We start from the raw sequence: 16,612 nt of genomic DNA, 5'->3' as shown, positions 1-16,612 counted from the left end.
GATAATGATGGAATAGATGGATTATTTTCCTGAATCACATGCCAAATCATGTGCAAGAGATTAATTAGTCCAATATATATTAAAAATAATGTGTTTTAAGTCCTGAACATTGGCAGTCCAACTATATACTGTATGTTTCTAGGATTTGCTTTAAAGCATCTTGACAAATAATGGCAACACATTCCAATATTGTTGCCTGGAAAATTCCACAGAGAGAGGGGCCTGGTGGGCTACTGTCCATGGAGTCACAAAGAGCCAGACACAACAGAGCATGTGCGTGCACACACACACACACCCACCCACACACACACACCCACACACACACACGCACATCTTGTCATTCTTAGAGCAATGGTCAACGAATATTGAACAAAAAGAATGACCATTTCTTTTTAGGTTGTTTCATTCTAAGTTTAGTTTTATGCAATTCTTGGTCTTAAAGAGATTTAGGTTTAATCATAATATGCTAAAATTACATATCGATTTCCTGTTGAAATGTTCTTATAGGCATGTCTAACATATTGGGTGATATAGCATCTTTGTGGGCTAATGCTGAAAGGAGAGTACTTCCAGCAAAGATAAAACAAATAGGTCAAACATAAATTAGTTGCAATAAAATGGCAATATAAGTTAAATTAATATGTATTATTAATATAACACAGAGAAGGCAATGGCACCCCACTCCTGTACTCCTGCCTGGAAAATCCCATGGATGGAGGAGTCTGGCAGGCTATAGTCCATGGAGTCGCTAAGAGTCAGACATGACTGAGTGGCTTAACTTTCACTTTTCACTTTCATGCATTGGAGGAAATGGCAACCACTCCAGTGTTCTTGCCTGGAGAATCCCAGGGACGGGGGAGCCTGGTGGGCTGCCGTCTATGGGGTCGCACAGAGTCGGACACAACTGAAGTGATTTAGCAGCAGCAGCAGCATTAATATAACAATCACTAATTTTAGTATTTTAAGGCATAATTTTCATTTTTATTATGCTGCTTTTAATACCTAGCTGACATTTAAATCTAGCTGTTTGTTTCCTAAAGATTCTGTGATGTCAAGATTGTCTGTATTTGTGCTATTGGGGAAGAAAAATTTAAGTGGCTCTTAGAAACAATTAAAGGTGTCTTTTTACATGAAATCTCTTGAAAACTTAAGTTTACTATAAAAAAAAATACATTTACTCCAACTCTTTGCCCACATTAGAACTGAAGGATGTGGTAACAGCATTTTGAAAGTGATGTGTATACTTCAATTAGTGATCTTGATATTCTAGTTTTCAAAATAATACTTTTCATTGTGTTCTTTCATAATTATAAAGTGCACTGACAAAATGAAAGGCTGGACAGACTTAAGTGACTGTATTCGTATAGATGAAGTGTTGTACCTGTTGACAGTCTCAAGTACTAAAATCAGTTGTTCATTTTTCAAATGATAATAGCAATGCAGATCAGAGAACTTCTGTGCTTTGATATTTGCTCAGACTGAAAATTGGTTTTAAGTATAAATTTAAGTGTTGACTTGGATCTTTGAGTATTGCTATTCTTTCAGTCTTGTATGTATCAAAGCACCTTTCTACATATGAACCTTTTCTACATGTTGGAGAAGCATCAGTGAAGAAAGTACGATGGCTAGAGCATAATGAATAACGGGTCAATGCCATAAGCTAATCTTGGTAGAGAATTTATGATTTGGGATTCTTTCACAAAGCAGTTATTCTCATCCCTTTGATGATATGATTCCCTTGAGAACATGAAAGTTATATAACAGCATTTTCCAAAATAAATACAATGCTAGTGACATATTAAGACTAAATATTCTAGCATCTACATTAAAAGATAAAATATAAGTGACTAAAAATAAAATTAATACTATAATAAGCACAAATGTCCCTCAGTATCCATGGAAAATTGGTTTTAAGAGCTCCCAGGGCCCCCAAGTATGCTTAAGTGCCTTATACAAAATGATGTAGTGTAATGAATACAATCTGCCCACTGCATGTGGTTTCATAACACAGGTCCAACCAACTAGGGACTGAATTACAATCTCTGGTAGGTTGCACCCATGAAACCTGTGGACACAAAGGGCTGACTGCATTTAACATTATATAGTTATATAAATAAAGCATACATATAAAGGATTATCTCAAATATAATCTATCAAAATAATCTAAGATATTTTAATATATTTTTTCAACTAATTCTTAAAAAATCTGGTACATATTTTACAATTATAGAACATCTCAATTTACACACAAAATTTTCATTGGATATATGCAATCTATATTCAGATTTCATAAAATTTACAGTTTAAAAAGAATTCTTACATATATATCAACTGTGCAAAACATATTTATATTTTACAATAACTTGAACACTACAAAATTGTCTTTAATATTTCAATTCACATTGATAAGACAGGTTAACTTTTTTCAGGAAAAACTGATTTAACTCTGAAGTAAAAGCATATTACTTTCAAGATTATATCAATCTAAATTAAGTTCAATAATTCTTATTTTAATTGTCACATAATTCACACTATATACATTGAACAACTCTAAATTTATCAATGTCAACTAAATTTTTCAAATTTTTCTTACAGACTTTGTAGCCAATTTGTATCATACTATAATTAGTATATTTTATACATGCTGGAAAATATGAAAAATCAGTATTATTGATTTATGCTATGGAATTTTTCCATCAACATGTTATTTTACCTGTTTAAGTCATGACTATTTTTTTTCTTACAAGTTCAAATTTATCCCATTCATGGAAAGTGCAGTATTAGTGAGCTTAACAGAAATCAAAAGGCCATTTTTTTTGTATTTGATTAATGAATATTCTAGCAAGCACTCCTTTATTATTTTTACTGTTCAAGAAAATCTAGAATTGGAATTAACATTATAGCCAAACTTATGAAGGTGGCTCAGTGGTAAAGAAAGTGCCTGCCAAGCAAGAGACCCTGGTCTGTTTGCTGGGTCAAGAAGATCCCCTGAAGAAGGAAACAGCAATCCACTTCAGTGTTCTTGCCTGGAAAACCCCATGGACAGAGGAGCCTGGCGGGCTACAGTAGTGGGGTGGCAAAAGAGTCAGATAGGACTTAGCAACTAAACAATAACAACAACAAAGTTAGAAAGCTTTTTCCATGATTCAAACAGCAATTATAAGCAAAGAATTGCTTATATTTCTTTCAGCAGTTCCATAAACTGACAAGGCTTAATAGCATCTGCATACATATAATAAAATAATAATATCCATGACACTTTTCATAGAATCTGCTTCAGAAAACTGTCAAATACTTTCAACATGTATCCTACAAAGAAAAAAGGAATTTAACAATCATTGTTTTAAAATACCAATAACATGTATCCTTCATCTAATCTAACAGGAGAAGCATCCATCCATCCTTATGGAAACTTTTCCTGTCTAGCTGAATTCGCCACTGATGGATTAAAAAAAAAGGAAAAAAAAAAAAAAAACATGTCACAGACACTTCTATATGAAATATTTAATTACTGTTTTTCAGTCATTTCTGACTCTTTGTGACCCCATGGACTGCAGCATGCCATGCTTCACTGTCCTTCACCATCTCCTGGAGATTGCTCAAACTCATGTCCATTGATCAGTGATGCCATCCAGCCATTTCATCCTCTTGGGCTCCCTTCTCCCGCTGCCCACGATCTTTCGCAGCATCAGGGTCTTTTCCAATGAGTCGGCTGTTTGCATCAGGTGGCCAAAGTATCAGAGCTTCAGCTTCAGCATCAGTCCTTCCAATGAATACTCAGGATTGATTTCTTTTAGGATTTGACTACTTTGATCTCTTTCCCATTCAAAGGACTCTCAAGAGTCTTCAGTTCAATTCAAAAGCATCAATTCTTTGGCAGTCAACCTACTTTACGGTCCAACTCTCACATTTGTACATGCCTACTAGATAAACCATAGCTTTGACTATATGGACCTTCATCAGCAAAGTGCTATCTTTGATTTTTAATATGATTGTCTATGTTTGCCATAACTTTTTTTCCAAGAAGCAAGTGTCTTTTAATTTCATGGCTGCAGTCTCCACCTGATTTTGGAGCCCAAGAAAATAAAGTCTGTCACTGTTTCAATTTTTTTCCCATCTATTTGCAATGACATGATGGGACTGGATACCATGATTTTAGTTTTTTTAATGTTGACTTTTAAGTCAACTTTTTTATTCCCCTATTTCACTTTCATCAAGAGGCTCTACAGTTCCTCTTCACTTTCTGCCATAAGGGTGGTGTCTTCTGCATACCTGAGATTACTGATATTTCTCCTGGCAATCTTGATTTCAGCTTATGATTCATCAAGCCCAGCATTTCACATGATGTACATTGCATATATATTACATAAGCAGGGTGACAATATACAGCCTTGATGTACTCCTTTTCCAATTTTGAACCAGTCTGTTGTTCCATGTCTGGTTCTAACTGTGGCTTCAAAGTCTTTAGCATAGGCCATGAAACAGAAGTAGATGCTTTTCTGGAATGCCCTTGCTTTTTCTAGGATCCAACGGATGTTGGCAATTTGATCTCTGGTCCTTTGCCTTTTCTAAATCCAGTTTGTCATCTGGAAGTTCTCAGTTCACATACTATTGATGCCCAGCTTGAAGAATTTTGAGCATTAGTTTGCTAGCATGTGAAATGAATGCCCTTGTTCAGTAGTTTGAACATTTTGGCATTGCTCTTCTTTGGGATTGGATTGAAAACTGACCTTTTCCAGTCCTGTGGCCATTGTTGAGTTTTCCAAATTTGCTGGCATATTGAGTACAGCACTTTAACAGCATCTCTTTTAGGATTTGAAATAGTTCAGCTGGTTTCTATCACCTTCACTAGCTTTGTCCGTAGTAATACTTCCTGAGACCCACTTGACTTTACACTCCATGCTGACTGGTTCTAGGTGAGTGATCACACTGTCATGGTTATCTGGGTCATTAACACCTTTTATGTACAGTTCTTCTGTGAACTATTTAATTATTACTCCCATTCCTCAGATATGCATCCCAGGGATAAGTTCTCCCCAATTATAGGATCTGATTCTTTTAAGGCACTATTGAATTTGGTTTGCTAGCATTTTGCTGAAAAATTCTGCAGCTATATTCACCTAGGATACTGGCCTCTATTAAAATTTTCTTTTCTTGTGTTTTTCTTAACTGAGTTTGGTGCTACAATAAGGTTGGCCTTATAAAATCAATTTGAAAAAGTTCCCTCTTCTTAATTTTTTTAGAAAAGTATGAAATGGTTGATATTAATTTCTTGAAATGCTTTTAGAATTCACCAGTGAGAGCATTCTGTTCCTAAGATTTTCTTTTTTAGAAAATTTTTGATTAAGATTCAATCTCATTACTTGTTATTTATATGTGAAGATTTTCTATTTATTCACAATTCAATCTTGGCAGGTAATAGGTTTGTAGGAATGTAGCCATTTCTTCCAAGTTTTCCAAACTGTTGATATATAATTGTTGATAGTAATGTCTTAGGATATTTTGTATTTCTGTGGTATAAATGGTAATGCTTGCTCTTTTATTTATAATTTTCTTTATGTGTGCCCTATGTCTTTTCCTATTCACCAAAATACTGGAAATCCTAGCCAGAACAATTTAGTAAGATAAGAAAAAATTGTAACCAAATTAGAAAGGAAGAAATAAATCTAGTTAACATCTTAATTATTATGGTGAACATTTTGCAAAATATATTCAAATATTAAGCCATTATATTGTTTACCATATAACTAATATAATGTTATATGTAAATAGGACTTCAATAACAAATAGAATAAATAAAGGAAAAAATAAAATTGTTTCTGCTTGTATACAACTTGATCTTAAATATGGAAAACCCTAAAGAATCCAACAACAACAACAAAACTGTTAGAACTATGGAAAAGTTTTGCTTTCAGGACAGAAAAACAAAGTACAGAAATAAATCCCATTTCTATACACTAAAAACAAACAAGAGATAGTCATCAAACCACAAAAAGAAAAACTGTAAGAAGACAAAAAATTTAAAATGGAAGAACTACAAAGACAGCTTTAAAACAAGGAATAAAATGACTACAAGTACGTACTTATGAATATTTACTTTAAAATGTCAGTGGACTAACTACACCAATCAAAAGACATAGAGTGGCTGATCGGAAAAAAAATAAGATCCTTCAATATACTGCCTAGAAGAGACTTACTTTAGGGTGAAAGACACATAGCTTGAAAGTGAGAAATAGATAAATTTCATGTGAATGGAAATGATAAGAAAGCAAGAGAAGCAACATTCATATCTGATAAAATATACTTTAAAACAATGAGTATAATGTAGACAAAGAAGAGCATCATATAAAGATTAAGATATCAACACAAGAAGAGGATATTACACTCAATATACACTCATTTAATACAGAAGCACCTAAATATATAAAGTAAATACTAACAGATATAAATGGAGAAACTGACAATAATATGTTAATAGTAGGACACATTAACAGCTCACTGACATCAGTAGAAGGATGTCCCAGAAACAAAATCTATAGGCCAACAGAAGTCCTAAATGACATGGTAGATCAGTTGGATTTAATTGATATCTACAGGACACTACAACCGCAAACAGCAGAACACACATTCTTTTCAAGCATACAAGAAATGTTCTACAGAACAGACAACACACTAGTTAACAAAACAAACCTCAGTGAATCTAAGAGGATAGAAATTATATCAAGCATGGTTTCTGACCACAATGGTACAAAACTCAAAATGAACCTGCAGAAAGAAAAATAGGGAAAATACAATCATATAGAGACTAAACAACATGCTTGATGAGCCAGGCTCATTAAGAAAAAGTCAGGACCCAAATAAACAAAATAAGAAATGTAAGCAAATAAATAACAATTGACACCACAGAGATAGCAAAAAATCATGAAGAATACTGTGAACAGTTATAGGCCAACAAACTGGAAAACCTAAAAGAAATGGATAGATTTCCAGAAGCACACAGCCAAAAAGAAAATTTTTGAGTCTAAAAGAAACAGATATTTTAAACATTATGCACTTACATGATTTAAAAAAAAATTGAAGTATAGTTAATTTACAATTTTGTGTTAGCTTCAGGTGTATAGAAAAGTGATTCATATATATATAAATATATATATATAATTTTTCATATCCTTTTCCATTATAGATTATTACAAGACATTGAATATAGTTCCCTCTGCTATATGTAGGTCATTGATTTTTATCTACTTTATACATTCAGTTCAGTTCAGTTCATTCGCTCAGTCATGTTCGACTCTTTGTGACCTCATGAACCTCAGCACGCCAGGCTTCCCTGTCCATCACCAACTCCTGGAGTTCAATCAAACTCACGTCCATTGAGTCAGTGATGCTATCCAGCCATCTCATCCTCTGTCATCCCCTTTTCCTCCTGCCCTCAATCCCTCCCAGCATCAGAGTCTTTTCCAATGAGTCAACTCTTTGCATAGTAGTATGTATATGTTAATGTTATGTTAATTCATGTTTATATTATGTTATATTAATGTATATGTTAATCCCATCAATTAATATAAACTTATACTAATTTATATTCATTAAATAGGAGATAAATCCTAGTTTATTTCCCTTCTGCCAAGCTACCTTCACTGTAACCACCATAAGCCTTTTTTCTATGTCCATGAGTCTATTTCTGTTTTTTAAACAGGTTCATCATATTTTTTAGATTTCATATGTAAATGGATTCACATGTTATTTGTCTTTTCCTGCCTGACTTACTTCACTTAATAGGATAATCTCTAGGTCCATTCATGTTACTGCAAATAAATTACCTTATGATACTGTAATCACACTCCCGAGCATATATCCAAAGAAATAGACATTTTGAACAGACTGATCACTACAAATGAAATTGGATTTGTAATTAAAAACTCCCAGCAAACAGAAGTCCAAGACCAGATGACTTAACTGGGGAATTTTACCAAATGTATCAAGAAGAACTTACACATACTCTTTTCAAATTAATCCAAAAAAGTGATGCAGAGCAATGTTGAGGCAAATAAAATGACACAGTTCCTTGCAAGGAGTTTTTAACATTGGGAAGTGGTTCCTATCTTGTGTTCAGTGAGAAGTAGTGTTCACACATTAGTACATGACTGCAAGCATAGACAAATACCATAAATCTATCATAACTAGTGACATTGTCATGACACATATCATGACATTGTACAAGAGACAGGGATCAAGACCATTCCCATAGAAAAGAAATGCAAAAAAGCAACATGGCTGTCTGGAGAGGCCTTACAAATAGCTGTGAAAAGAAGAGAAGCTAAAAGCAAGGGAGAAAAGGAAAGATATAAACATCTGAATGCAGAGTTCCAAAGAATAGCAAGAAGAGATAAGAAAGCCTTCTTCAGCAATCAATGCAAAGAAATAGAGGAAAACAACAGAATGGGAAAGACTAGAGATCTCTTCAAGAAAATCAGAGATACCAAAGGAACATTTCATGCAAAGATGAGCTCGATAAAGGACAGAAATGGTATGGACCTAACAGAAGCAGAAGATATTAAGAAGAGATGGCAAGAATACACAGAAGAACTGTACAAAAAAGATCTTCATGACCCAGATAATCACGATGGTGTGATCACTGACCTAGAGTCAGACATCCTGGAATGTGAATTCAACTGGGCCTTAGAAAGCATCACTACGAACAAAGCTAGTGGAGGTGATGGAATTCCAGTTGAGCTATTCCAAATCCTGAAAGATGATGCTGTGAAAGTGCTGCACTCAACATGCCAGCAAATTTGGAAAACTCAGCAGTGGCCACAGGGCTGGAAAAGGTCAGTTTTCATTCCAATCCCAAAGAAAGGCAATGCCAAAGAATGCTCAAACTACCGCACAATTGCACTCATCTCACACACTAGTAAAGTAATGCTCAAAATTCTCCAAACCAGGCTTCAGCAATATGTGAACCGTGAACTTCCTGATGTTCAAGCTGGTTTTAGAAAAGGGATAGGAACCAGAGATCAAATTGCCAACAGCCGCTGGATCATAGAAAAAGCAAGAGAGTTCCAGAAAAACATCTATTTCTGCTTTATTGGCTATACCAAAGCCTTTGACTGTGTGGATCACAATAAACTGGAAAATTCTGAGAGAGATGGGAATACCAGACCACCTGATCTGCCTCTTGAGAAACCTATATGCAGGTCAGGAAGCAACAGTTAGAACTGGACATGGAACAACAGACTGGTTCCAAATAGGAAAAGGAGTTCGTCAAGGCTATATATTGTCACCCTGTTTATTCAACTTATATGCAGAGTACATCATGAGAAATGCTGGACTGGAAGAAACACAAGCTGGAAATAAGATTGCCGGGAGAAATATCAATAACCTCAGATACGCAGATGACACCACCCTTATGGCAGAAAGTGAAGAGGAACTCAAAGGCCTCTTGATGAAAGTGAAAGTGGAGAGTGAAAAAGTTGGCTTAAAGCTCAACATTCAGAAAATGAAGATCATGGCATCCGGTCCCACCACTTCATGGGAAATAGATGGGGAAACAGTGGAAACAGTGTCAGGCTTTATTTTTCTGGGCTCCAAAATCACTACAGATGGTGACTGCAGCCATGAAGTTAAAAGACGGTTACTCCTTGGAAGGAAAGTTATGACCAACCTAGATAGTATATTCAAAAGCAGAGACATTACTTTGCCAACAAAGGTTCATCTAGTCAAGGCTATGGTTTTTCCTGTGGTCATGTATGGATGTGAGAGTTGGACTGTGAAGAAATCTGAGTGCTGAATAATTGATGCTTTAGAACTGTGGTGTTGGAGAAGAGTCTTTAGAGTCCCTTGGACTGCAAGGAGATCCAACCAGTCCATTGTCAAGGAGATCAGCCCTGGGATTTCTTGGAAGGAATGATGCTAAAGCTGAAACTCCAGTACTTTGGCCACCTCATGCGAAGAGTTGATTCAGTGGAAAAGACCCTGATGCTGGGAGGCATTGGGGGCAGGAGGAGAAGGGAACGACAGAGGATGAGATGGCTGGATGGCATCACTGACTCGATGGACATGAGTCTGGATGAACTCCAGGAGTTGGTGATGGACAGGGAGGCCTGGTGTGCTGCAATTCATGGGGTTGCAAAGAGTCGGACATGACTGAGCGACTGATCTGATCTGATCTGATCATAACTAGGATAGGGACATGTTATGAACTAAACTGCATCCCCTCATAATGCATATTTTGAAGTCCTGAAATTAAAAGATACTTACTCCTTGGAAGGAAAGTTATAACCAACCTAGACAGCATATTGAAAAGCAGAGATATTACTTTGTCCACAAAAGTCCATCTAGTCAAGGCTATGGTTTTTTCAGTGGTCATGTATGGATGTCAGAGTTGGACTATAAAGAAAGCTGAGTGCTGAAGAATTGATGCTTTTGAATGGTGGTGTTGGAGAAGACTCTTGAGAGTTTCCTGGACTGCAAGGAGATCCAACCAGTCTATCCTAAAGGAAATCAGTCCTGAATATTCATTGGAAGGACTGATGCTGAAGCTGAAACTCCAGTACTTTGGCTACCTGATGTGAAGAGCTGACTCATTTGAAAAGACCCTGATGCTGGGAAAGATTAAGGGCAGGAGGGGAAGGGAATGAGAGAGGATGAGAAGGCTGGATGGCATCACCGACTCAATGGACATGGGTTTGGCTGAACTCCGGGAGTTGGTGATGGACAGGGAGGTCTGGCATGCTGCAGTTCATGTGGTCGCAAAGAGTCAGACACGACTGAGCGACTGAAATGAACTGAACTGAACTGAACCCTCAATATGACTGTAGTTGGAGATAAGGACTTTAAGGAGGTAAGTAAGGTAAAAGGAGATCATAAAGTTAAGCCTTCATCTGATAGAACTGGTGTTCTTATAAGAAGAGGAAGAGACGCTGGAGCTCACTTACTAGCTCTTCTATTTTGTGAACAGACCAGGTGAAAAGATGGTCTGAGGAACAAGTGTGTTAAGTCATCTATTCTACAGCATCTTGCTATGGCATCTTGCTCCTTGCAATCCCATGGACTGCATTTCAGGCAGAGTCTTTACCACCAAGCCACCAGGAAAGCCCCACAGAGAGAAATATGGCAACAGATATTATAAAGCTGTCCAAACTTATATAATTAAAAAAACTGGTGTCAAGAAAAGAATCACACTCTAATTATGCTTGCATATTGTTTCTGTCATTTCATTTTAGATAGAAAGTACCTCTTTAGTTAATGATATGAAGATAATTATAAAATTTGAATTTAGTTTTTCTTGACAATATTTTTGTTGTTGTTTTTAAGCCTAGTTAAGATATTGTTAAGGGTAACTAAGGAGAGAATCTTGACTAAATATTCTGAGTCAAAAAATTAATATTTTGATGTCAATAGGAATTTTGATATTATGATTTAAGTGCCAATTTTTTGGTGATCAGGTTAACAGTAACCAGTAAAAACCACATTTAAAAGAACTAATTCTGCCTTTATTGATACGTAGTATTTCATGTGTGCTGCCAGGCTAGGTTGTGGAGCAATTTTATTATCTCTTTGCCTGTCTTGGTCTCTTCACAGGAAACAAGAGTTACTGACATACTAACCCTCAACAGATCCTATTTCTTTCTGCATAGGAAAACTGTAATTTGAGGATCCAACTGTTTCATACTCATCTTTTCTTGGAGTTGCAAAAATAACCTGTTGGATACTTTTGAGTCATCTGGCAAAAGTTATTTGCTTGCAGAAGCCAATTTTCAGTATTAGAAGAGCTCATGGTATCAGTAGGAAAAGACAAATTGTAACACTGCACAGAGTATTGTTGTTGTATTAGAAACTACAGATACAATTTTTTTTTAATTATTATGATTAATAGAAGGCTTGTTGCATTCAATATTTCTGCAGATATAATTAAAAGGCAAACACTGATGCTTAATAAGATGAGGGTTCTTAATGCAAGAGACAATCATTACAAAATGTTCAAAATATTTTGTCATACTTTTTAATAACTATCCTTTTAAAGATATAGATTTCTCTTCATGATTCATGTACTTACTGTCTTTGTCTCTAAAATATTTCAAATTTCTTAACAGAAATCTTCAAAGAAAGCAGTAAAATTCCAATCAAACAAGTTAAAATTTACTGTAACTCATCTTAAGTATTTCCTATTTCTAATATAAAGATTTTGTTAGAAAAGGCTGCTATATGCCCTTTAATCAATTTAATATTTTATATAAAGGAACATGTACACATGATACACTGCATGTATCAAGCACTGTGCATTGTGGGTACAAAGAAAAATAGGGCATAGTTTCTGCCTTCAATGAGTTTAGCATGTAAAAAACCAACACTGTGACAGAGCACTGGGTTTGAGTTCCCCGTGTCATACAGCAAATTCCCAATGGCTATCTATTTGGCATACAGTAATATATATGTTTCAGTGCTACTCTCTCAATTTGTCTCACTCTATCCTTCCCCCACTGTGGGAGATGGGAAAGAGGTTCAGGAGGGAGGGGATTATGACTGATTTACATTGATGTATGGCAGAAAGCAACACAATATTGTAAAGCAATTATCATCCAATTAAAAATAAATAAATTAAATATTAAAAAACGTTGTAAAAATTATTTCAATACCACACACTAAATTAATGGAATGTCCCATAGATAAAAGATGGAAAATGCACTTCTCCTAGCTTAAGGTTCATGTTTTCCTGGAGGGAGTGATTTTTGAACTGAGCCAAGATGATTGGCTTAAATATATAAAAGAAGGTGAAACTACAGACCCATGTATTTACCCTCTAATATAGCTGTAAGCCACACTTTTAGATGTGCTTAGGAGTAATAGCAATGGCAGTCCACTCCAGTACTCTTGCCTGGAAAATCCCGTGGATGGAGGAGCCTGGAAGGCTACATACAGTCCATGGGGTCGTTAAGAGTCGGACACGACCGACCGACTTCACTTTCACTTTTCACTTTCATGCATTGGAGAAGGAAATGGCAACCCACTCCAGTGTTCTTGCCTGGAGAATCCCAGGGACAGGAAGCCTGTTGGGCTGCCGTCTATGGAGTCGCACAGAATCAAACATGACTGCCGTGACTTAGCAGCAGCAGCAGCAGGAGTAATAGGAAGCTAACACTTTAGATCTGATTTACGGTGGTACTGTGTAGACAAAGAAGTAACAGAAACACTCATTAAGATTTGAACTTATTTTTTAAAATAGAATATAATAATCAAGAAAGAAAGAAATATGGTTAGTATTATCAGTCATTTATATCGTACTATGTGTTTGTTTTGATTTAACTTATACCAAGAGTTGGAGAATGAAACGGCAACCCACTCCAGTGTTCTTGCCTGGAGAATCCCAGGGACAGAGGAGCCTGGTAGGCTACTGTCTCTGGGGTCGCACAGAGCCGGACACAACTGAAGCAACTTAACAGCAATAGTATACCAAGAGTGAGCAGGAGCATGAGAAAGTAATACTAAGAAGAATAAAGTTAAGACGTTGTCAAAAGAATGCCTGAGAAAAGTTTTATAAACAACACAAGTACTTTGAGCCTGCATTTCAATTTTGCCTTGTTCAAACATGAATGGTCTTGAAAAATAGAAGCAGATCTTGAAAAAGATCTGCTGCATTGTAGAGAATCCCAATGTCCCTCTGACAACTCAGAAATATTACTTCCAAGTCCTGCTTTATTTAGAAATACTAGCAAAGAAGGCATGAATAGCAAGGTAAGAAGCAACTCATGTAATACAAAAAAGTAATGGGGTGTGGCTTAAAATGCACAGATTTAGTTTCAGAGTTTTGGACCCACTTTCCATGCAAATTTTAAAAGTAAGTAAAACATATCTTTTGGTGTGTTGGTCTCTCTTTGCTGTACTTATTTTGTACTTTTGCTGTACTCTTTCATGACAATGTTGGTAAAAAAAAAAAAAAAAATCTTAGAAAGCCTCATTTTCCTCACCTACAAACATGCCATAAGCATTTCTCATGATTGTTAGGAGAATTCACATCCAAAACAATTCTTGGCCTAGAACAATTTCTGAAGATGATAATTTCTCTGTCTGTCCTATCACAGAAGCCTGGGAGCCTAATACTAGTTTTTTTTCCTCCTCACATATTTATGTATGAATAATTCATACTATGGTGTAGGTGATTAAATTACACATTTAACTGTTACAAAATAAATGGAAGATTTTGTTTTGGAAAGACTTTTGTCTTGCCAAGCCAAATATATGAGTTGAGTGAGAATTTCTAACATCAATACAATGATAGAGGAGAGTGAGAAGATAGGAAGACAGCAAATGTCCTGGCCTTCTTTTAACATTTATTCATTGTCCCTTTCAAATGGCTGATTTGATTCTCTTAATCCAATAATGTGTAATATTTATTTTATATGAAGAATGCAGTGCTTGAAGTCAGGTGGCTGAGTTCTCAAAAAATCAAATGTCAAAATCAATTAAATTGAAGCAAAACAAAACTACTTCACAACTTTGTAAACACTAAATGGAACAATTATGGAAGCAACTGTATTAGCAATTGTGTGACATTGTCAAACATACCAAAAAAGGTAATGTACTTAATTTTCTTGTCATCATATTTGGATATTTATTAAAAGAAATTAGGATGTTATTCTTAACCATGCACAGCTGCCTGTACACTGAGACTTGGGCTCATTTTGGATTATGATCTCTGATTTTCTTTATTTACCTTAGGGACAAATGACTCATCAGTGCCCCATTCTATAGTACATGCCTACCTTTCCACTGAATTTATTTTCTTTTTTACCTCAGTTTTTCTGGCCTCTCTGATGTCTATTTCTATGCATTGAATTTACATGTAATCATTAGCAAATAGAATATAATAACAGTTATCAGAGGAGAACTACCAAATGCAAGCTATCATATTCATAGTTCTATTTTATTCCCATTTCCAGTCAATATACACATGCATATGCCCATGTGCACACTAACACATCAGAATCATATTCTATCCTCAAACCTTTGCCATTTGACTCATTCACATAAAGCAGATAAACCCATTAATCCACTTTATTGTATCTGGTAGCATGAGTTCCAATTTAGGTACTTTGTTTCAAGGAGTTGTAGAACAAAATAACAAAATAAAGACTTTCACTGGAGGTTAGATTTAATTATTTCTTAGCATTTTGATGGAAAATAATGCTATTTAGGATTCTAGCCCCCCTCCAAAAATCTATAGAATTTCAAAATTGTACTAATTTTCATCAACTTTTACCATAGAACAATAGAGTATAGGCACAAACCAATGCTATTTCTTTAAATTATAGTGGTTAAAGACATGAAGCCATTAAAATAAATGTCTTAGCTCTGAATTTCCCCCTCATCTTGGAATTGACTTTGGGCAAAATGATGAAGTATGTCTTCAGAGATGCCCTCTGCACTCTAGGACTTCTCTTTCCCAGCTCTGTCATTTGATCCCCAAAGCAATCCCCTGGCAAAGGCTCTCAGCTTGGACTGATGATCCTCAGTGCTCTATTTCTTGACATTTTCCCAGCTCTTCTTTAGTTCAGAAGTTATCTACTGGGTATCAGTCACCTGCCTGCTTTCCCAAGGTAATATATATATATATATATATATATATATGCTAAAAATTAATATATATTATATATGTATTATATATATATATGTGCTAAAATTTAGTGTTGACTTCACTTTCATAATACCATTTTAACACGGTATTTACTCATATAAAATAACAATAGCAGACATATGAAAAAACATTCCAGAGGATCATTTATACTCACTATCTTTATTCATTAATAGTGATCCATTAATCACTATCCATCAACATCACACAGAAGATTTTCTATCAGTATGAGTTGAAAAAGAGAAGGGATCTAGGATGCGGCATTCTGGTACAGTGATGAAACACATAGATCTTAAAATCAGTTTAACTAGAAGCTTCACAGAGAAGGCAATGGCACCCCACTCCAGTACTCTTGCCTGGAAAATACCATGAATGGAGGAGCCTGGTGGGCTACAGTCCATGGGGTCGCGAAAAGTCAGACATGACTGAGCAATTTCCCTTTCACTTTTCACTTTCATGCATTGGAGAAGGAAATGGCAACCCACTCCAGTGTTCTTGCCTGGAGAATCCCAGGGATGGGGGAGCTTGGTGGGCTGCCATCTATGGAGTCACACAGAGTGGGACACGACTGAAGTGACTTAGCAGCAGCAGTAGCAGAAGCTTCAAGTAGAGGAAAGTATATATAATAGTGGGGAATTTAACTTTCTTAAAATTCAGAAAATGAGAACAATTAAGGATTCTATGCACAGGGTCGGAGAAGGCAATGGCAACCCATTCCAGTACTCTTGCCTGGAAAATCCCATGGACAGAGGAGCCAGGTGGGCTGCGGTCCATGGGGTCGCTGTGAGTTAGGCAAGACTAAGCGACTTCACTTTCACTTTTCACTTTCCTGCATTGGGGAAGGAAATGGCAATCCTCTCCAATGCTCTTGCCTAGAGAATCCCAGGGATGGCGGAGCATGCTGGGCTTCTGTCTATGGGGTTGCACAGAGTCGGACACGACTGAAGCAACTTAGCAGCAGCAGCAGCAAGCATGCACAGG

This window comes from Bos indicus, chromosome 8, assembly GCF_029378745.1.
Source record: "Bos indicus isolate NIAB-ARS_2022 breed Sahiwal x Tharparkar chromosome 8, NIAB-ARS_B.indTharparkar_mat_pri_1.0, whole genome shotgun sequence".
NCBI lineage: Eukaryota > Metazoa > Chordata > Mammalia > Artiodactyla > Bovidae > Bos > Bos indicus.
Note: the sequence above shows the minus strand (reverse complement) of the source record.